General features: G+C 43.7%; 1 protein-coding gene across 3 annotated transcripts in view; it reads right to left on the reverse strand.

Moving 5' to 3' along the window:
- Positions 1 to 22,258, reverse strand: part of LOC107391406 (uncharacterized) — a 44,714-nt gene that overhangs the window by 20,590 nt on the left and 1,866 nt on the right. The window lies entirely within an intron of this gene.

Below are 22,258 nucleotides of genomic sequence, written 5' to 3' on the forward strand. Positions count from 1 at the left end.
GTTTCCTAGATCAGCTGGCGTTTCACCGACGCTATCACTTCCGCGTCTGTGAAACCACGCTCCCTATTGAATTATCGTATGATCACATTCTCTTTTTGTGGGTAAAACTCAAGAAAAAAACTTTTTACTTGGTTTTTTTTAGTTTTATTACAAAAAGTGCATTTTATGATGAAATTGATGAAAAAAAAACAAGAATGTCTTGATATTTCGCATAGAAAAATACCGCGAATCAGTGAAAAATACCGCGAATCGGCAAATTCCCCCTGAAAAATGCTCCAAAGAAAAAATCCGCGAAGCAGCGAATCCGCGATGAACGAACCGCGAAGTAGCGAGGGATTACTGTATTCGCTATCCTCCTGTGTGCAGGTGAGTGGCGTTGCAGAAGCAACAAATCACGTTTTCAGCATGTGTGCAGCCAGCCAGTGTATCGAACAGCCAGCGACCCAGATGTACAAAAGTTGGTAGTTCACTCTGTGGTCTTCGTTGCAACTTCAACTGGATGCTTGAACTCTTTAAGTTTTTTTTTTTCAATAAAATATTCCATTTTGACATGGCTAGTTCAAAAGGTTTGAAAATGGTTGGAGATAAAGGCACACTGTGAATGGGAAAAATCTTCAGTAGCCTATGACCCAAAGCTTTGGATGGGAGCAAACTCACTCATCTCATTTGATAATATCATGACATCATCATGCTGCCATACTGGATTGCATAATTTTTTACAGATGTTCCTTCTTATGTTTACATGGTTTTTGTTACTCTAATGATATATTTAGAATTTATATATACATAAATACAGTTGTGTTTACGTTTTTATTGAATATTTAATTTTTCGTATTTGTATTTTTTATCCATTCTTGGCTGAAAATGGATGGATGGATTTTTTAATATTTGTATGGGCCTGACTCAAGACAAATGCTTTATATTTTTATCAGGTTTTTGGGACTTGTACAGCATCAGGGTTGACCTTTCCTTCAAGGCAAGGATCTTTTCATCCAAGGAAAATTTTTGTGTGGACCATAAAAAGCTGGAATAATCACATAAATTTAGAGCATTTTGTGACTATTTGTAAAAGCTGAGAAAATGTGAGTTCCATCGTTCCTCTATCTCCTTCCTTGGTTTTTCCATCTCTCCCAATCAGATGGCCATGGACCCTGCCAAGACCTCAGCTGTCGTCAACTGGCCCGTACCCACAACCCGGAAACAACTTCAACGATTCCTGGGCTTTGCCAACTTCTATCAGATTCATTAAGAATTACAGTACAATCGCCGCACCCCTTCATGCTCTCACCTCCAATAAGGTCAGTTTCCTATGGAATAACTCAGCTCAAACCGCATTTCAGACACTCAAAAACTTGTTTACATCGGCTCCCGTCTTGCATTCTCCTGATACCTCAAGGCAGTTTATTGTGGAGGTTGATGCCTCGGCCTTTGGCATTGGTGCGGTGCTCAGTCAAGAGGTCACAGGATGATAAGATCCACCCCGTGCATATTTTTCCAAAACACTCTCATCCACAGAAAGGAACTATGATGTCAGGGACCGGGAGCTGCTGGCTATAAAGCTGGCTCTTGAGGGATGGCGTCACTGGCTAGAGGGGGCTATCATCCCATTCATTGTCTGGACTGATCATAAGAATCTGGAATACATCAAGACAGCTAAACGACTCAACTCTCGCCAAGCAAGGTGGGCCATATTCCTTAGCAGATTTAATTTCACCTTGTCTTATCGCCCAGGTGACAAGAATACCAAGCCCGACACACTGTCCAGATCTATGGAACCCATGAACCCTGACCCTGTCCAGGACCATGACTCCCTCATCCTTCCAAGAAGAGTCCTACTAGGGGTTTCCAGACTGGACCTGGAGAACCAAATCCGGCAGTCCTATCAGCAACATCCTGTTCCTTCCTCATGTCCAACTGATCGCCTGTTTGTTCCTGATGATCTTCGCTCCCAGGTACTCACATTTTGCCATAGTTCACGTCTCTACTGTCACCCAGGCTTCTCCAAGACCCTCGCCCTCATACGCAGTCACTTCTGGTGGGCTACCCTGCAAAAGGACCTTAAAGAATTTGTTTCAGCCTGTCCGGCCTGCGCCAAAGCCAAGTCTTCCCGCAAACCCCCAGCAGGACTGTTACGTCCCCTGCCCATACCACATCGTCCATGGTCCCACCTGAGCATGGACCTCATCACTGGTCTTCCCTCCTCAGACGGGCATAAGGTAATCCTTAACATTGTCGACCATTTCTCTAAAATGTCTCATCTGGTGCCTCTTAAAAAGCTCCCCTCTGCTAAGGACATGGCTGACATCATGGCTAGGGAGGTTTTCCGCCTTCATGGGATACCTGTGGACATTGTTTCGGACCGGGGACCTCAGTTTGTCTCAGGCTTTTGGAAAGAGTTCTGTGCCCGGCTGGGCATCCAAGTAAGCCCCTCTTCCGGCTTTCATCCCCAGATGGACGGGCAATTGGAGAGGGTCAATCAGGAGGTGGAGACCAGGCTCCGGCTACTCTGCGAGGATGATTCCACCTCTTGGCCACGTAACCTGCCTTGGGTGGAGCATGCCCTCAACTCTCTTCCGTCAAACTCCACAGGTGTGTCACCATTCTATGCTGTTTATGGCTTCCAACCCCCTATCTTCTCCCTACAGGACCGTGAGTCCAAGGTCCATTCTGCCCAGGTGGCTGCTCTCAGGTGCCATCGTGCGTGGCGGTTGGCTCGCAGGAACCTCGTCCGGTCCTCTGCTGTATACTCCCGCTCTGCCAATCGTCGCCGCCTGCCGGCCCCGACCTACAACATTGAAAAAATCGGGTGTGATTGTCCACGAAGGACATACCCCTGCGGGTGGATTGCCGCAAGCTGGCCCCTCGCTTCATCGGGCCCTTCCTGCGGCGGTTCATCTGCGCCTTCCCAGGCCACTGCGCATCCACCCTACGTTCCATGTCTCCAGGGTCAAGCCCTTCGTCTCCTCGGCCCTTGTGCCCTCCTCCGGGCCCCCTCCGCCCGCCCAGCTGGTGGGGGGTGGGCCGGTCTGGGATGTCAGGCGGATCCTACGATTCAGGCGCTGGAGTAGGGAACTTCAGTACCTGGTGGATTGGGAAGTTTATGGCCCTGAAGAGCGTTCCTGGGTCCCCGCCAGGGACATCCTCAATGGGTCCCTCATCCGCGACTTCCACCGGACCCTCCCTGATCAGCCTGGTGGGCCGGCTAGTGCCGGCCCTTGAGGGCGGGGGGTACTGTTAGGGCTGGGCGATATGACGATTTTAGACCGTTTTATGATCTACACATCTGACGGTCTGTCATTTTTGAGAGACCGTTTTATCACGATTCACAGCTCTGCTGTTGAATTTCTGCCTCTGAATGAAAAGGGAACTTACCTCAGGCGAATGACACGCCTTTGTTTGACCCTTAACCAATCAGAGTGAGTCATAGTAATATATTAGTGCCTGCCCCGCTTGTTTTCCCCTGTGTGTGAACAAACATGGCTTCGCCGCAGCTGAGAGCGACAACGAGGTTTTCGTTCCGAAGAGGAACGCAGGGTTTCCTTAGCGCGCGGCGCTAACAACTTAGTGACTTGACATGTCTCGGAGAAAGCGTAAAAACACGTTGGACGCTTCTTCTGAAGCAGGAAAATAACACCTCTTCTTAAGCAGAGCACGACGTCGCCTCGGCTCGTTCACCCTCTGCCGAGCCGGTGTCGGTACCGGACTGAGCTCGGTCACTGGGTCGCTGGAGCTGCCCCGTGACTGCCTGATGGAAAACCAGCGGGTTTCATCAGACTCGTAGTTTCTTGTTTTTGCTGTATTTTACCGCTCCCTCCTGCAGTCTTCCCCTATTAACATTTAAAATGATTCTGTAAACTCCGTGTATCAATAGAAACAATCTCTGCCTCTGCCAGCTGCAGTAAATGTAGTCTCCAAATAATAAATAAGAGGTGCATTCATCTGTGTATCTCCTTTGACCCACATTAGTGATGTTTTCAGCACCAGAACAATGAAGCAAAGAAAGATTCCTGAGTTTGTTAGTAATTTTATTTATTAGGTGCATCTAACCTGTTCTATTTTTCTCTGAAATGAGATCAAATCAGTGCTTCTATGGGTTGTCTCCGATCTGCACTGGAAAATTTTACTTTATTTAGAGACTTGTTGCAGAAAATATTCAGAATGCGCAGTTTTTTGCTACCACAAGCGATCTCTGGTCCAGCCGCACATCAGAGCCGTATTTGAGCTTAACTATCCACTACATGAGCTACTGGGAGCTACATAGTATTTTGAACAAGTTAATGTTTGCACAATACGTTTGCAATTGACATGTTTGCACTTTAAATATGTTTACGATTTTAATTTATGTTAAGTTACTTGAAAAACGAGAAAAACTGATTTTTGTAATAGTTTCTCTCAGGGCTTTTATCATCTCTGGTGTGAGTTTAAAATATAAGTGTGTTAGCATTGTGTTGATTATCCCTAATATGAATAAATGTTTATTTATTCAATGTTTCTCTTCTTTAATACGCAATTGAAGTTATGCTATTCATGGATAAAAAAATCGTGATAAAATCGAAATCGTGATAAAATATTGGAAAAATCGTGATAGTCTATTTTTGCCATATCGCCCAGCCCTAGGTACTGTCGTGTTCCTGCTCCTGCCAGGCCCCGTTTCCATAGCAACCCCAATCATGCCACCGCTCCAGCCAAGCCCCATTTCCACAGCAACCTAACCTACACCTCATCACACACACCTGCTCCTCCTGCTATACAACTCCCAGCCCGCTCTCCTACCAGTGCCAGATTATTGAACGCTTTGCTAGTAAATTCTCCAGCCTTTCACAGATTGTAATTAACACCCGGTCTCATGCAGGTGTTCTGACATTGTAAACCTCACACACAGAACATTGTGGATGTAACAAAATAAATCAAGAAATGATTCCCATCTGAGCACACACACACACACACACACACACACACAGATTCAACAAGCGCACGCTGCGCTGTACCGTCAGACTGAAGGCAGAAATGAGCGCTGCCGCTTCCGTGATAAAAAACTTTTAAGAGGTTTTATATCAACATTTTTCATTCAAGGTCATATTAGCTTCAATTTTGGGATGACGTATTAAAATCGAGTCCGCTCCAGCCAGTGACTCCTCATGAACTTGACCACATCTCATGTTACTAAAGCATTTGTTATTCCAGTCTGCGTGGCAGCAGATCGCAGATTCAGCCACACCATAAAACAGCAATAAGTCGGTCTGAGGCAAAAGTGAACCTCATGGCTATATCTTTTCCATCGTTTCCCCTGTAGACATTTGATTACGCACAAGTAGGTGGCCAGTTCAGGTTTACGCAGAGCAGAAGGAAGGAGAGAGCTCTGGTTAAACGTTCCTGCTTTATGAAAACCTTTAAATTACATTGTTTATGTGCTACCTGGGCACTCTAAATATTGATTTAAAATTAAATCAAAGGAAATTGTAATGGTATTGAATGTTTATTAATTACTATTTCAAAAATACATAATACATAAACATAAAAATGAAAGTGATGGGGAAAAAGGTCGATCATATTTTTTTAACCCTGTCTGTCGAGTGACTGTTTAGCGTAACGTCTGATTATATATGTATATATATATATATATACATAGATGTAGATATAGCCATGCCCTGATGTGGGGCTGGGGAGTGCGTCGACATGGTTGGGACATAGAAGGGGGTGCGCGGCTTAATAAGTTTGGGAACCACTGGTTTAGACAATTAATCTAATGATTATTTTTCTATTGCATAGTTAATAAAAACCAAAAAATCTCTAATAAATTCCTCAAAAAAATTGATAAATTGTTACTGTAAGAGAATAAACACTACAGGCCTTCCATTTTGTATAACACTGCTTTTATTGTTTTGCGGCTGGTTATGTTCTGGTGACGTGTAGAACTTGGGAGTGCAGGCTGCTGCCTGAGAGGTGGTTGGAGACGGAGTGTCTCCATGCTGCTTTGTTTTGGTCACTTATGTGTGTGAGGCGAGTGGTGTTAGGACCCTTCCTGGGGAGTTTGGCTCGTGTGCAAAAGGTAAGGGACAATAACGGGATTTAAAAGTTAAAATGATGATCAGGTTTATTTACAACTACAAAAAATCATAAACCTTTCCATCCACAGGTTGGGAATAATAAAACTAATTCTGCCTGTGGGGAATTAAAACAAAAGTACAAATAAGTAGGGATGTCCCACTGGGCAAAGATTACTGGGTTCTGGACCAAAATAAGGATCTCCAAAGGTCCAAACTCTAAACTGGGCGGTTAAACCAAACTCAAGGTGATATTTTACACTAAACCGAAAACCCACAACACTCTAAATGTAATAAAAGGGAGATCTGCACCACAAAAAGATGACCTCTAAACCAAAACGTAACAGCTTATCCAAACGCAAGAACCTGTTAGCGAAAATGCTAACAGTAGCTTTGCCAACGTTAAGTTCAAGTTACCAAGTTTAAATAAACCAAAGATACCCAGCATCAAACAGACCAGCACGAAGGAGAGACTGCTACCACAAAAACAGCTCTCCTAATGTCTGAAAGAAGCTCCTTTATGAAGGGAGAAACGCTCCCGGTGATTTTCTACATCTGCGATAGACACGAAGCAGCGCATCTGACCCCGGAAGTTGTTGTCCGTTGCCGGGAGATGAAGGCGGGCAAAACAGGAAAGGAATCTAGTAGCGGACGGACATTGTTCCGGGTATTCAGTATTTGGTGGAGATGTTAGTGAAGGAGGAGAAGAGCAGGGTTTCCCTTACATAGGCGTAGCCGTGGCGGGCCGCCACGCCTGAAATCCCACCGCCACGCCTACAAGATACCAAGTTTTTTTTTTTTGCGCTGTTTCCCGAAGAAGCAGCGGGAACTACTATGTTGTCGCTTGTGATCACAGCCGGCGGGCAGCAAGGAGCAGGCAGGGCAAGGTGATGCTACAGCATAAGTTACTGAGTTTAGAATTAGAAAGGTAGCAGTGGATATAATGCTTTTTGGTTTACATGTTTCAATAGCATTAAGATAAATGAGTGTTGACGATCTTGACAGGGTTTCCTCCAGTGCTTATTAGGCCAGGTTCTCCTCCCCCCACCAGGCTAATCATGTAAAATTTATTTATTTTTTTCATGTCTGACTTTAACCGCATCTAATACTGTATTATGGCGTGAGCGCAACAGCGACAACTTAAGATCGATGTGTGAGCAGCGTGAGAGGTTGGGTGTTTCATCTGAACCCTTAAAACCTCCAGCAGGCTATGCTGCACTATTGACATGTTAGCGCGCGGCGCTAACAACTGAGCAACGTGACATGTCTCGGAGAAAGCGTAAAAACACGTTGGGTGCTTCTTCTGGAGCGGGAAAATAACACCGCTTCTTAAGCAGAGCACGACGTCGCCTCGGCTCGTTCACGGCCGAGCCGGTACCGGACTGGGCTCGATAACATTGACCCAGCACAGCCACTGGGTCGTTGGAGATGCCCCGTGACTGCCTGATGGAAAACCAGCGGGTTTCATCAGACTCGTAGTTTCTTGTTTTTGCTGTATTTTACCGCTCCCTCCTGCAGTCTTCCCCTATTAACATTTAAAATGATTCTGTAAATTCGTGTATCGATAGAAAAAATCTCTGCCTCTGCCAGCTGCAGTAAATGTAGTTTCCAAATAATAAATAAGAGGTGCATTCATCTGTGTATCTCCTTTGATCCGCATTAGTAATATTCTCAGCACCAGAACAGTGAAGCAAAGAAAGATTCCTGAGTTTGTTAGTAATTTTATTTATTAGAATCAGGATCAGAATCAGAATAAGCTTTATTGCCAGCGCTCCAGCGACCCAGAGCATAGGAACTTGACTCCGCAAACACAACCTGACCAAGGTTAAACACACACACATGTAGACAAAAACAGGAACATGCAATCACGAGAGCAGCCAGAACGGCGCTCATTTCATTAGATGAAAAGGGTGTTACATGAGGATAACTTGGGTAAGGTGAAAAAGGCATAGCAGAGTTAGACCCAGCGGGGAGTAACTCTATTATACAAAAAACTCCTCAACATAGAAGCACGAACATCACAGTTACAAAACATCAGACTCCGATAGGGAGGCGGGGTGGGGCGGGATCCTGAATCCTCCAACGGGAGCTGCCAGTACGGCGCTCAGCCAGCTGCAGTCAAACAGGTGGGAGGGAGAGATGAGGGACAGAGAGCACATTGAGTTTCCTGCAGGTTGATGACCTCGAAGCAGAAGACACAATCTGAAGGCAGGGGGGGGGAAGGTCGGGTCACAGCATTTGTCAGCATTCCTCCTTTCGTGGGGGTGTGTTGATGGCAGCCTTGGAGGCTGCCTTGGCGTCAGATAAGGATAAACAAGACTTTGTTTAGGGCAGACAGAGATAATTTTCCTCTCTGCCTTGGAGTCTATTAAGTGATCATTCATGTCCACCAGTGAAGCCAATTATACGTTCTAAACATCCCCACACCGTCCGGCGACCCTCTCCGAGATGACATCCATCTTGCGCACTAACACAGGCAACGCCGCGAAGACATTGTCCAGCTTACGGTTCACCTCGAGTAACGTCCCAGTCTGTGAGGTCACTGCACGGGCGGTACATTCCGTGGGTACGGGTCGCACTCCAATCGCTCCCGTCTTCCCAAATTTCCAGAAAATCAGATATCCTCCCACTCCAATCAGAAGAAATCCAGTGATCATTAGGCCGAATATCCACAAATCTTCCACGTCCTCAATGGACAACTGAGAGAGGCACACGATTCGCCAGACCTCCCAAGAATCGAGTGCATATCCCGCTGTGAATGTCCCTTGAGGACAGGTGGGAGCCCTGCTCCGTTCTCATCGTAGAAAAAATCTTATCACTCGCGTTGAATGACCAGTTAATTAAGTCCATTTTCCAAAAGAGAAGTAGTGATTTCAGGAGAAATGTAGAGAAGTGCTCTGTAGGCAGACAGGACAGAGAGCCTTGGGAAAGCAGATAAGGGAGCTGAAGAAAACGCGTCTGTACTCTCTGAGAGCCGGATAAGACAAGGTGCATCTAACCTGTTCTATTTTTCTCTGAAATGAGATCAAATCAGTGCTTCTATGGGTTGTCTCCACTCTGCACTGGAAAATTTTACTTTATTTAGAGACTTGTCATAATTTCTCAAAAAAGCCCCCTCCCATATCCCCCGCCACAGCTGGAAAATTTCCTAGGGGAAACACTGGAGGGCGAACTAGAGGAAAAACAGGCAGATTCCTCTTCTATTTACAAACTCCTGGGGATGCAACAAGTGGGCGTGGTGCGTTGACTACCGGATCTGACGTCGACAAATTTTTAGTATAGAGCCGTCGACGTCATCGAGGCTTCGCTACAGCCCTAATAAACAGAGATCTCATTTATCCCGTATAGACTTTTAGCTTATCCACAAAGAATTTAAAAACAAGTCAAAAGCTAATATTCTCTCCACACCATTGACTGACCATAAAGCAATCGAGTTAAACATTTTCCTAAGCCCTCAATCTAATTGCTAAGTTAAAAATAAGGTTAGAGGCATTATCAGTTCCTTTTGGTAACAGGCACTAAAGGAAGGCTCATGTGGTCTGAAATGGGAACTTCTAAAATTTGAAGTAGGACAGTTCTTTAGTAAATATTGTGGTGATGCTGCTGCTGCAAAAAAAAAAAGAAAAAAAAAAAAAAAAGAAAATGGAGGAAAATGAGATAATTTCGCTGATCACATACCTAACTTCTACATGTCCAAACAAGTTGTCCCTTCAGGAGAAAGAGGCTTTGGGTGAATGTCAACTTAAGTTAGACATAATTTATCAAGCAAAAGCTGAAGGAGCATTTGTAAGATCTAGAAGGCAGTGGTTGGAGGACGGGGAGAAAAACTCAGCTTATTGTTTTAAGTTAGAGAATTTCATTCTACCAATAATACTATTAGTCAACTACGAATAAATATGAATGTAAGCAATGACCTAAATCAAATTGCTCATTTCTGTTACAAATTTTACAAAGATCTTTAAAGCTCCAACTACAGCTGCATGTTTCATAGTCTCTGGAAAACAATGTCACTAAAATTGACGATGCCGATAAAGAATTTTGTGATCAACCACTCTCCCTGCAAGAAGTCATAGACTCAATTACCAAACTAAAAATAATAAAGCTCCCGGAACGGATGGTCTTGCCTCCGAATTTTATAAGGTATTCTCTGATGATATTGCTCCATTTTTATTACAAGTTTTTAATGAAAGTCTAATGAAAGGGTTTTTACCTCCTACTATGACACAGGGTTTGATGACACTTTTCCCTTAACCAAAAAAAGATTGATTAGGAATAACTAACTGGTGTCTGATTAGTTTAACAATGATTATAAAATATTGGCTGCCATCTTTGCAAAACGCCTAAAAACTTCTTTGGATTCGATAATTGATGAGTCACAGTCTGGTTTCATGACTAAGACATACATCCAATAATATACGGCTAGTATTGGATATTCCTGATTATTCTGATTTAGTTGATAATAGTTTCATTCTATTCTTACGATTTTTACAAAGCTTTTCATTCGATCGAACATCAATTTATATTTGCAGTTTTAAAATTATTTGGATTTGGTGAATTTTTTTGTAATGCAGCTAATACTTTGTACGCCAATGGAAACAGTTCTATTAAATTAAAAAGTGGTACACAGATTTGAGCTAAATCGAGGCATACGTCAAGGCCGCCCAATTTCTCCTTACTTGTTTCTTCTCTCTGCTCAACTCTTAGCCACCCATCTAAACAAAAGTCAGTGGAAAGGTATGTGTGTCGCAAACAGAAATATTCTCATTAGTCAGTTAACTGATGACACAACTCTGTTCTAAAAGGATTCGCCCAGATTCCTGTAGCGTTAAATATTATTCAAAAATTCTCAGATGCTTCTGGACTTAATCTCAATTTAAATAAATATGAATTAATGGCTGTCAAAGATAATGTGTTGTACCTGAAGTAAGTTGAACCTAATGCCCATATTAGAAAAGACCAAAAAAAATAATTTAATTCATGGCTTCAAAGAGACCTATCGTTAAAAGGCAGAACATTACTATCTAAAGCTGAAGGCTTATCCAGGCTTAATTATGCTGCCATCTCATTAGATATTGATAAAGGGATATGTAAAGATATTGATAAAAAATTTTGTTTGGAAAAACAAAACCCATTACATAAAAAAATCTGCAATAATGAATACTTATGCTAACGGTGGTCTAAATTTTCTTGACTTCACCACTTTGAATAACACATTGAAAGTCAACTGGATTAAATATTGTTTGAAAAAAACCCTTGTCGATATGGCATTTAACCCCCCATCATGTTTTCTCTAGAACTGGTCGATTAAAATTCTTTTTAACATGCAATTACAATATTGAACGGATTCCAGTAGCTCTTTCTAACTTTCATAACCAGACATTACTGGCATGGTCACTTATCTGCAAGCACACTTTTTCTCCAAACAAGTATCTTATATGGAATAATAGGGACTTGCTTTACAAGAACAAATCACTGTAAATTGAGAACTGGTTTAGGAACAATATTTTAATGGTGAAACAACTGCTTGATAAGAATGGTCAGCTTATGAGTTATACTCAGTTCCTTGATAAATACAATATGCCAGTGACAACAATACGCAATTGTTTTTGATGCCATTCCTTCAGGGGTGCTGATGCTTTTAAAAGGTTATACCTCTGTACATACAACTCAGTTTTCATCTCTGGATCCATTGGATACACCTGTTGTGGGGAAATTGTGTTTGACTGACTCCCGCAACAAGAACAGAAGTATTGGTAATTTATTTCAGATGGACTGTGTCTGTATCTCTTTTGTGGTTGCACATTGGAACAGCATATACCCTGATACTGACTGGAAAACAACGTGGACACTTCCAAACAGGCTCTTATTGACTAACAAAGTTAAAGAAATATCATATAAGATCATCCATCAGTGCTATCCTGCTAAATCCCTCCTGACTAGATACAAGAAAGAGATTGATACAACCTGCACCTTTTGCAACTCGGACCCAGAGACTGTTACTCGCTTATTTTGGTCACGTACACTTACTCAAGAACTAAGGAAGGCTTTCTGTTTGTTTGTGAAAGAAAAAATTCTGCCTTCCTTCCAACTTTAAAATAAAAATGTGCTGTTTGGATGTACAAAATATGGAAGAAAAAAAAAATGAACCTGCTATTTTTATAGTTAATTTTTTTTTACTTTTGGCTAAATTTTTTGTTCATAAATGCAACGTGCTGAACACCCAACCTTTATTCTGCATTTTCAAAAAGGAAGTTAAGATATACTTGCACACATTATCTACCTCACAAAATATTAAAGCTGTAAAGACACAGAAAATATGTTCTGATTATAATATCATAATGACTTTGCTCCGACCTGGACAACTTTAAACATGCATCGTTATTCTTTTCTCTTTCTTCTTTTATTTATTTCAACCAAAATTAGCAAATATCAGGTTCTGTATGTCAACAAACCCCTGGCACCTCCTGTTAATTCATGCTATATTTTATGTCACTAATTTGTTTTTGCTTGTTTATCCTCTTTGTAATTCTGCTGCAAGTTGGAAATAAAGTTCGAGGGGGAAAAAACATGTTAGTAAGGTGCTAATAGTAGCTTGGGCTTAACCCGGTTACTGAAGTTAGCAGACGGCATGCCGTTAGCTTAACGGAACCACCGCAAAGTTCGGAGCTTCATTCCCGGACTCGCTGTAGCCAGCCTCCGGACGTCCTGACCAAAGCTGGGTTGATGTCGTGGCATCAGGCGGTGCGTTTGGCGGAGGCTAGGCTAAAATATCAGTGCAACCTGATTCAAGTGGTGCTCGCTGCAGAACCACAAAGGCGGAGCTGCACCAGAGTCAGCCCCGCCCATTCCATCAGAGTCAGTCCAATTCCTTCTAGTTGTCAGACTTGATAGCATTCTGGAACCAAAGAGGGTGTTATAGCTAAAAAATGCAAGGCTTCGCCATGGGTAACCCGTTATCAGCCACCCTGTGCGAGTTTTTCATGGAAGACCTGGAACAAAAAGCCATAGCCACCGCCCCCCAAACTGCAAAATAAAACTATGGAAACGCTACGTGGATGACATACTGGAAATCATACCAAAAGACCAAACAGAAACACTAACACAACACTTAAACAATATTGACGACACGGGCAACATAAAATTCACTTATGAGTTAGAAACAGAAGGCAGCATAGCATTTATGGATATGAAAATCACCAGGCAGACCGACGGGACCCTAAACATAAACACATACAGGAAACCAACACACACAGACCAATATTTATTATGGACATCAGAACACCCCACCATACACAAAATGTCAGTAATCAGAACATTATATCACCGAGCAAACATAATAACAGAAGAGAGAGACCGTAAACAAGAGGACAAACACATACAACACGCTTTAAAGACCTGCGCATACCCGACATGGGCGATAAACAAAGGAAAACAACAAACAAAAACAGAAAGCAAAGAACAACCCAAAAAAAGAACCAGAAACCCAGAAAGACAAGAACCAAAACCAGTGATAACCCTACCATACATCAGAGGCATAACGGAAAAAATAAGAGCAACAATGAAAAAACACAACATAAACACACCTACAAAGCCATACACAACAGTTAGAAACAGACTAGTACACCCAAAAGACAAAATATCAGCTGGACAAAAATGTGGAGTCATCTACGAAATCCCATGCAAAATATGCAATAAAACATACATAGGAGAAACCGGACGCCAACTCAATACACGGACAATAGAACATAGAAAGGAGTGCGAGAAAGAGGCAAATCGTAAACACACAAGAGCAGCAAAAGAAGAAGCAGAAAGTACAATAAAAAAGTCAGCCGTAACAGATCATTGCTTAAGAGAAAACCATATAATGGACTGGGACAGCACACGGATCATAACCACCGAACAACAAAAATACAAAAGATGGATCAAGGAAGCAATCGAGATGAGACGTGGATGTGGGACCATGAACAGGGACGACGGAGTTTACACGCTGGACCACGCATGGGACTGCATCGTCGGAGAGGGGAGAGCGGGCAGTAGAGGGCGACAACGTCCTCTGCTGCCCGCAGATAAACGGAGAAGGAAGTGACGCGCCACCATCAGCGTCAGCCTGAAGAAGCCGGCAGCCGTCGGCGAAACTGTAGCTACAAACAGGTAAACAAAACTGTTTCTGTGTTTAAAAAAGAACGAAAGCATGGATTTAGAAAGACACAGCAAGAACACACCTAAGATGTTCTAAGATTGCTGACGACCCCACCGAGAATCGAACCAGCATCAGCTGAGGGGAAAGCAAAAACTAAACTCAGACGATTTTGCCACTAGACCACCAGAGCCAGTTAGACACCCTGAAATGCTGTTGTACACCACTTTTATTAGACCGGCTGTGGGCAGATATTCGCTAAAAGAAACCTTTTCATTTCGAGATATAACCAGTCAAGTTATATTTATCTTGTTTAATTGGAGCATAGAACATAGCATTAACGACTGTAAACTAGTAACAGCTGTAATTCATGTGGATCAGGTCAGTTTGCGATAAAGTTGAAAACAAAAACGGAAGTCAGTGGGTTAGGCTGAGTTTCCGTGATGGGCGGGGCTGACTCTGGTGCAGCTCCGCCTTTGTGGTTCTGCAGCGAGCACACTCTCACCTGATTTGGTGACGTATTCCCACTAACCCCACTCGGGGAAACGGGCCGATGTTGAAATCAGCACACTTCGTTTCCATCAAACGCAGAATACATTCATTCATTCAAACTTCATTTCAGACAAGGGATATGTCCATAACAAGAATAAAATAAAAGTAAAAAAAAAACCACATTCTAATTACAAACCATAAAGACAGTTGTTCCAATGTTTAAAAAGGACTGAGGAGTACCTCGTGTCACTGTAAGTTAAAGATGACAGCGCTCAAACTCAGTCGGCAGATGAATTTATACATGAAGAGCCTCGGAAGCGCATGAAAAGTAGGGATGTTACTCACAACAAACATATGACTTGCAGAGGTGCATCTAGGGAGCTTCATGAGGATTCTAAAAGCATCCTGATAAGCCACTTGAAGCTTCTTCATTACTACCTTACTATAGTTGCACCACAAGTGGGCTGTATAGAGAAGAGTACAAAAGGAACGAAAGAGGGACACTTTAACAGGATCTGAGCACATGCCAAAGTTACGTGCCAGTGTGTTAGCCTGCATGTACAGCTTACCGCATTGCCTCTTAATGTCCTCGTCATCACAGAGGTCACTTCTTAAAATGTGCCCCAAGTATTTTACTTTGCTTACCACTTCGAGGACCTGATTTGTTAAGTTAAAAGATGGAACATTAAGCTTCAGGTCCCCTTTAGTAGCAGCAATCATAACCACACTCTTTTTAGGGTTAACAGGATGTCAAATTGCTCAGCATACTTAGCACATGCCCTGAGCAGCTGCTGCAGGCCTGCGTTATAGGGAGACATGAGGACTAGGTCATCTGCATATATTAAATGATTTACCAGTCGGTCACCCACCAAGCATCCAGTCTTACTATCATTCAAAGTAACAGACAGCTCGTCAAGGTACAGGTTAAAAAGGACAGGAGACAGAACCCCACCTTGTCTGACTGCATTCGATACGGAGAAAGGTTCAGACACTTCTGTCCCCCACTTTACCTGCATCAGTTGATGAGAGTACCAGAAGTGCAAAATCCTAACTAGGTATGAAGGGACCCTTCTGTTTTGTAGCTTGATGAATAATTTCTGATGATTGACTCTGTCAAAGGCCTTAGAGGCGTCTAAAAAACACATGAAAACAGAAGTATTATGCCTCATGTATTTGCTTACAGTTTCTTTTAAAGCGTAGATACACAAGTCAGTACTAAGTTTACCTTTAAAACCAAACTGATTCTCTGTCGTAGTTATACAATTTTGCAGTCTTTCCAGCAAAATATGCTCAAGCACTATTGGCGACTGTCAAGCCTTTGAGTCGCCGAGCAGCTGAATAGGGGAATAATGTTGACGCGCCCGCTGTTCCACTCCGAAGTCAAAGTTCCAGGTTAAAAATTCCTTTATTTGTTATTAAAGCCTTAAAATCCGTTGAAAAACAGTGATAAATAAAAAACATTCTAAGCTTGAGCGGTCAGCAAAAAGTTGACTTCCCCCATCACCCACTCATTCTCCCATTCCATCACCTGCACAGGTGATAGCAATCACTATTATTATTACCGACACCATGTGACCCAAGGCAACGCCTATCCACAACATTCCGGCCCCTAATTATTACATTCTCACAGTAATAATTACACATCTGACACCATAACTCATATGCTACATCACAACACAGACACCCAGTGAGACCACATATCATACTCAAAAGTCCAGCAAAGTTGTTTTCTCATTTCCTCTCTTCCTTTCTTCTGTCTGCACACGGTCAGTCAGTCATAGGCCAGAGGTTACCAGCACTTAGCCTAAATATAGTCAGTCTGCGACGTACATCTCATAACGAAATCAGTTCAAAGTTAGCCATGTCACATCGTGTCAAAAGTCACCGTCATGGGTCAGAGGTCTCCTGAAGAAGGCATATCTTTGTAACGGGTCTGCGCACATGGCTGGTTGGGGTCTTAATCCAGACCTGACGCACAAGCCCCTTTTCATCTGGTACAGCACCGGTGACCCTCCCAATGATCCAGGAACCACGAGGTGCAGAATCATCCACTATGAGGACCACATCTCCAGGAATAAAGTTACGTTTAATCCTTCCCCATTTCTGGCGCCGCTGAAGTTGTGGCAAGTATTCCTTAGTCCATCTTTTCCAAAACAGGTCAGATATATACTGAACTTGCCTCCATCGTTTGCGTACGTAGAGATCGTCCCTCCGGAACAGACCAGGTGGTAAAGACGGGTTGGACTTGAGAAGAAGGAGATGATTTGGTGTTAAGGCTTCCAAATCATTTGGATCAGTGGATTCCAGTGTAATGGGTCTACTGTTGAGGATTGACTCCACTTCACAAAGAGCAGTTTGGAGCCCTTCCTCGTCCAAATGCTGCGTTTGGAGAGTGGAATTAAGGACCTTTCTGACAGAACGAATCAGCCGCTCCCATGCTCCGCCGTGATGCGATCCAGTTGGGGGATTGAAGATCCATTTCACTCCCTTCAAGGACAGAGCATCAGAGATCTTTTGCTGATTCCACTCTTCCATAGCTCGTCTCAGCTCGCGCTCTGCGCCCACAAAGTTAGTCCCATTGTCCGAGCGCAATTCTTGTACCTGACCTCGTCTTGCAATGAAACGTCGTAAGGCGTTAATGAAAGAGTCAGTGTCAAGAGATGAGGCAACCTCAATGTGTACTGCTCTAATCGCCAAACAAGTAAAAATAACACCATACCGCTTCACAAGACTTCTCCCACGCTTCACTTCAAATGGACCAAAATAGTCCACTCCAACAAAGTTAAATGGGGGTTTCTCAGGGGTCACTCTGCTTCCGGGCAACTCAGCCATCCGCTGCTGTCCTGCAGCTCCATGAAACCTTCTGCAGGTCACACACCTCGACATGATGCTTCGAATCAGAGTACCAGCACCAGGAATCCAATATTTCTGATGCAGCTTTGAGAGCATGTGGTTCCTTCCACCATGACCCACCTCCTTATGAACATGCTGTAGAATGAGATTGGAAATGTGAAGCTCTTTAGCGATTATGACAGGATGCTTGGAGTCTTCTGACATGACAGCCTTACTGAGACGTCCGCCAACCCGCAGCACACCATCCTCCAAAACAGGATTCAACTTATATATGTGACTGCTTCGTTTCACAGATTCTCCCCTTTGGAGACAAGAAATTTCTTCAGCGTAACTCTTCCTCTGACAGAACTTAATTATTTGCATCTCAGCAACCTCAATCTCTCCCAATGAAAGAAAGCCATGCCGGAAATCAACCTTATGTTGAGCATCTTCAGACTGAATTGGATCAGATGCAGGCTGAAAATGTATCTTCCTGCGATGCAATAACAACATCTTGAACCTTAAAATCCAACCCATCACCCTGATGAGACGAGTCCAGGATGAGGCACGATGGATTAAAGGGGTCAGAGGATGATCATCACCGTGCACTTGTGAGACGTTGATGGCAGCAGACACCTTAACTTCAGGATCTTCACGTGGAAGTTCTTGCAAATTTTCTGGGTTAACAGGCCAATTGTTCTCTGGCTGTGTAAGAAATGCGGGGCCACATATCCATTCAGTGTCACGCAAAAAGGTCTCAGCCTTCACACCTCTGGAGGCAAGGTCCGCAGGGTTATGCGTGGTGTTCACATACCTCCATTGGGAGGCACTAGAAGCCTTGAGGATTTCTGACACTCTGTTTGCCACAAAAACACGGAACCTGGAAGACTCATTATTTATATATTTCAACACTGCAGTGCTGTCCGTCCAAAAGACAGAGTTTAGGAGAGGTAGTCTCAACTCCCTCTTCCACGTTCTATCCATGCGAACTGCTACCACTGCTGCCGTCAATTCCATGCGAGGGATGGTGACTGGTTTTAAAGGTGCCACCCTGGATTTTCCCATTATGAAGGAACTGTGCGTCTGTGAGCAACTGTTGTGCAGCAACAAGTAGGTAACAGCCCCATAGCCCTTCTCACTCGCATCTGCAAAGTGGTGCAACTGAGCAGTGGTTGTCTCTCCAAAATCAGGAGGTTTTAAACATCGTCCGATGCAGATATTGTTCAACAGATGCAATTCTTCTAACCAGCTTTTCCACTCTTCAGCAACTGCTGATGGTATAGCATCGTCCCATCCTATCCCCCTCTGGCACAGATCTTGAAGGATCCTCTTGGCTGTGAAGATAACAGGAGCAAGGAACCCCAGAGGGTCATAGAAGGAGCTTACTGTGGATAGGATCCCTCTCCGAGTCAATGGTCTGTTTGGGATGGATATGCAGAACTTAAATGCATCTGACTGCAGGCACCACTTCACTCCCAATGCTCGCTCAACAGGTAAAAGGTCACGATCGAGGTCTAGGTCCTTAACTTCATTTGCTCTTTCCTCCTCAGGTATGACTGCCAGAACACTGCGGCTATTGCTGATCCACTTTGTTAAGTGGAAACCACCCTTGGCGCAAATGTCTCTAAGGCCTGAGTAAAGATTGATGGCTTCTTCTTCAGAGCATATTGAAGCAAGGCAGTCATCCACATAAAAACTATACAGAATGGTGTCAGTCACCTGCTGGCTGAAGTATGCTTTGTTGTCCTCTGCACATTTCCGCAGGGCGTAGTTAGCACAGCTTGGAGAAGACGTTGCCCCAAACAAATGAACACCCATTCTGTACTCTTGCATGCTCTGATTGAGGTCACCACCAGGCCACCAAAGAAACCTCAAAAGGTCAGCATCTTCTTCTGGCACATGCACCTGGTGAAACATAGCCTCGATGTCAGACATCAAAACAATTGGCTCTTTTCTGAACCTCGTCAGTACGCCAACCAAGCCGTTTGTTAAGTCAGGACCACTCAGGAGCTGCGCATTAAGGGAGACACCCTGGAATGATGCTGCACAATCAAAGACGACCCGCATCTTCCCCTTGGTAGGATGGTAAACCCCATGGTGAGGGATATACCAAAGCTTCCCATCGCTGCGCTCCAATTCTGCGACTGGCACTCTCTTTGCATATCCTCTAGATATGAGATCTGTCATGAAAGCAGTGTAGTCTTTGTGAAAGTCTTTATCTCGGATGAGCCTTTTCTTCAAACCTAAGGCTCGTTGCTCAGCAATTGCACGGTTGTCAGGCATTCTTATGTCTCGGTCTTTCAGTGGCAGGGCAATGCTGTAGTGCCCATCCCTCAAGGTCACCGTCTTGCTGGCCAATTCCATGAACTTCATGTCTTCCTTTGACAGCCCCATCTGTTCATCATTGCTGCTCTCAGGAAAGTCTATCTTAAACTGCTGTTTCCATAGCTTGTCCAGTGTGACAGCAGAAAGTCTGTTGGCAGTAACTGTTGCCAGACATCCTGGCCTTCCACAGCATTCTTGATTAAGTAGCCCATTAACTGTCCAGCCCAGCACAGTCCTAATGGCAAAAGGTCCTTCACCTACACTCCGGATGACCTCCAAAGGTTCTAGAGCTCTGGGCATATTCATGCCAATCAAAAGCTCCACATTGGCCTTAATTTCTGGCAAATGAACATGCTTCAAATGTGGCCAGTCATCCAGGTCCTGTTGATTTGGGATGTTACCAAGATCTACAGGCATTTTATGCTGAGTGAAGAGGTTAGGCATATCACAGTACATGTCACTGTCCAATCCAGCAACTTCAAGTTCAGGTACAATGAAACTGTCCACCACTTTCTCCTGTCCCATGGTGCGCAGGAGAATCTTTGTCCTCCTCCCGTCAATATTCAGCTTACCCATAAGACCCACTGTGCAAAAGGACGCTGAACTCCCTTGGTCCAGAAAGGCATACGTTTCCACTATTCTTTGACCTCTCTTGGATTTTACTTTAACTGGCACAATGGCAAGCTTACAGTCTTGTTCACCGGCCCCAGTAAGGCCACTAGTCTGGATCGTAACTGGAATGTTATCTGCCTCATTACCAGGTTTAACTTCACTCTTCTCTTTATGGTTTATATGGAGTATACTTGCATGTCTAAGACCACAGATTTTACATGAAAGGCGTTTTCTGCATTCTTTGCTTATGTGCCCAGTACACAAACAGCCAAAACAGATGCTGTTCTTTTTAAGAAAAGAAATCTTCTCATTATGAGGTTTCTTATCAAGCAGAGCACATGACTCCAGTGTGTGTCCGCCTTTGCAGAAAAAACAAACCTTCACAGTGCTGTGCCGATCTTTAATCCATGTCTGATTCTGTCTCTCGACATCAGAGACTGTTGTAGCGAAGCTACTTCCTTTAGCTCTTAGGTGTGGAGAACGTTTCCCTCCATTGCTGCCCTTGGCTGAAAGATGTGTCGCTGGAACGTCACATAAATTTCCAAAGACAGGATCTATTGCAATTTTTACTTGACGCTCAAGGAAGGAAACAATGTCAGTGAATGCGGCTCTGCGATGTTGCCACTCCTGAATGTCACATGCTACTGTTCGCCATTTGTCTTTTAACTTATATGGCAGTCTTCTAATCACAGCAAGCATATTGGCGGGTGTATTTAATTCAGAGAGATCGCTAATCTCTTCCATTGCATTGCAGCATCCACGTAAGAACAAACAATATGCCTGAAGAGCTTTTCCATCTTCTGATCTAATCAGTGGCCATGAGTGAACTTTGTTCAAATAAGCGGATGCAATCACATGTCCATTCCCGAAGTGCTCATACAGCAGAGTCTTTGCCTTTACATATCCAGCACTCGCAGACATATTTTGACAGCTTTTAACAAGTTCATTGGGCTGCCCTTTGGTGTACTGTGCAAGATAATGCAGGCAGTCGCCAGCATCACCAGTCTTTGCTTCTATGACCTGTTCAAACGAGCGCATGAAGGCCTGAAAATGTAAAGGGTCACCATCAAAGGTTTGAATCTCCCTTTTGGGCAGTGAAGAAAGACTCTGCTGATGGACCAACATACAAGTCAATTCATTTTGTTTTTCCATAATGGACAACAGATTTTCACTGGCTACTGGATGAGCAGCTTGTGGCTTAGGAAAAGGTGGAATTGATCGAAAAGCATCAGAAGGCCCCATAAGAGCGGGTGCAGGCTTTTCCCTTTTCATAGTCTGTTGCACTGTTTTTACTTGAAGCTCTGCATTACCAGTGATTGTGTTTCCCTTTGTAAGCATCTGTGGAACAAAAGTCTCTGCATCCGCATCAAGAATTCCATGGCTGTTTCTCTTTGTTTTCAAATATGATTCCATTCCATTAGATTTCCGTGAAGCGACGCTCCGCATAGTGGATCCAGTTCTCAGCACGTTAACCTTTGCAACAGTTGCAGCTATATCTGCTTCAAGCTGAAGTTGTTCTTTCTTTCTCCTCAATTGTTCCTCTTGCTCTTCCAGAGAGTGTTTTTCCTTCAGCATATGTTGACGTGCGAGCAAGACAGCCATTTCAGCTTCCGCCCTGAGACGTGCAGATGAAGTAGATGATACTCTTGAGCTTGACCTACTGCCTTGATTTGACACACTGTCGGATGGTAACACATCATCATTAACATCATTCTGGGGATTAAGAGATGACTGAGGTTCTTTTCCAGGGTGCTCTAACATCTCCATTTCTCCTCCCAGGGAAGTTTCCTGTGATTGTGCTTTGTCAAATGATGGC

The sequence above is a fragment of the Nothobranchius furzeri genome, chromosome 15, assembly GCF_043380555.1.
Source record: "Nothobranchius furzeri strain GRZ-AD chromosome 15, NfurGRZ-RIMD1, whole genome shotgun sequence".
In the NCBI taxonomy this organism is placed as follows: domain Eukaryota; kingdom Metazoa; phylum Chordata; class Actinopteri; order Cyprinodontiformes; family Nothobranchiidae; genus Nothobranchius; species Nothobranchius furzeri.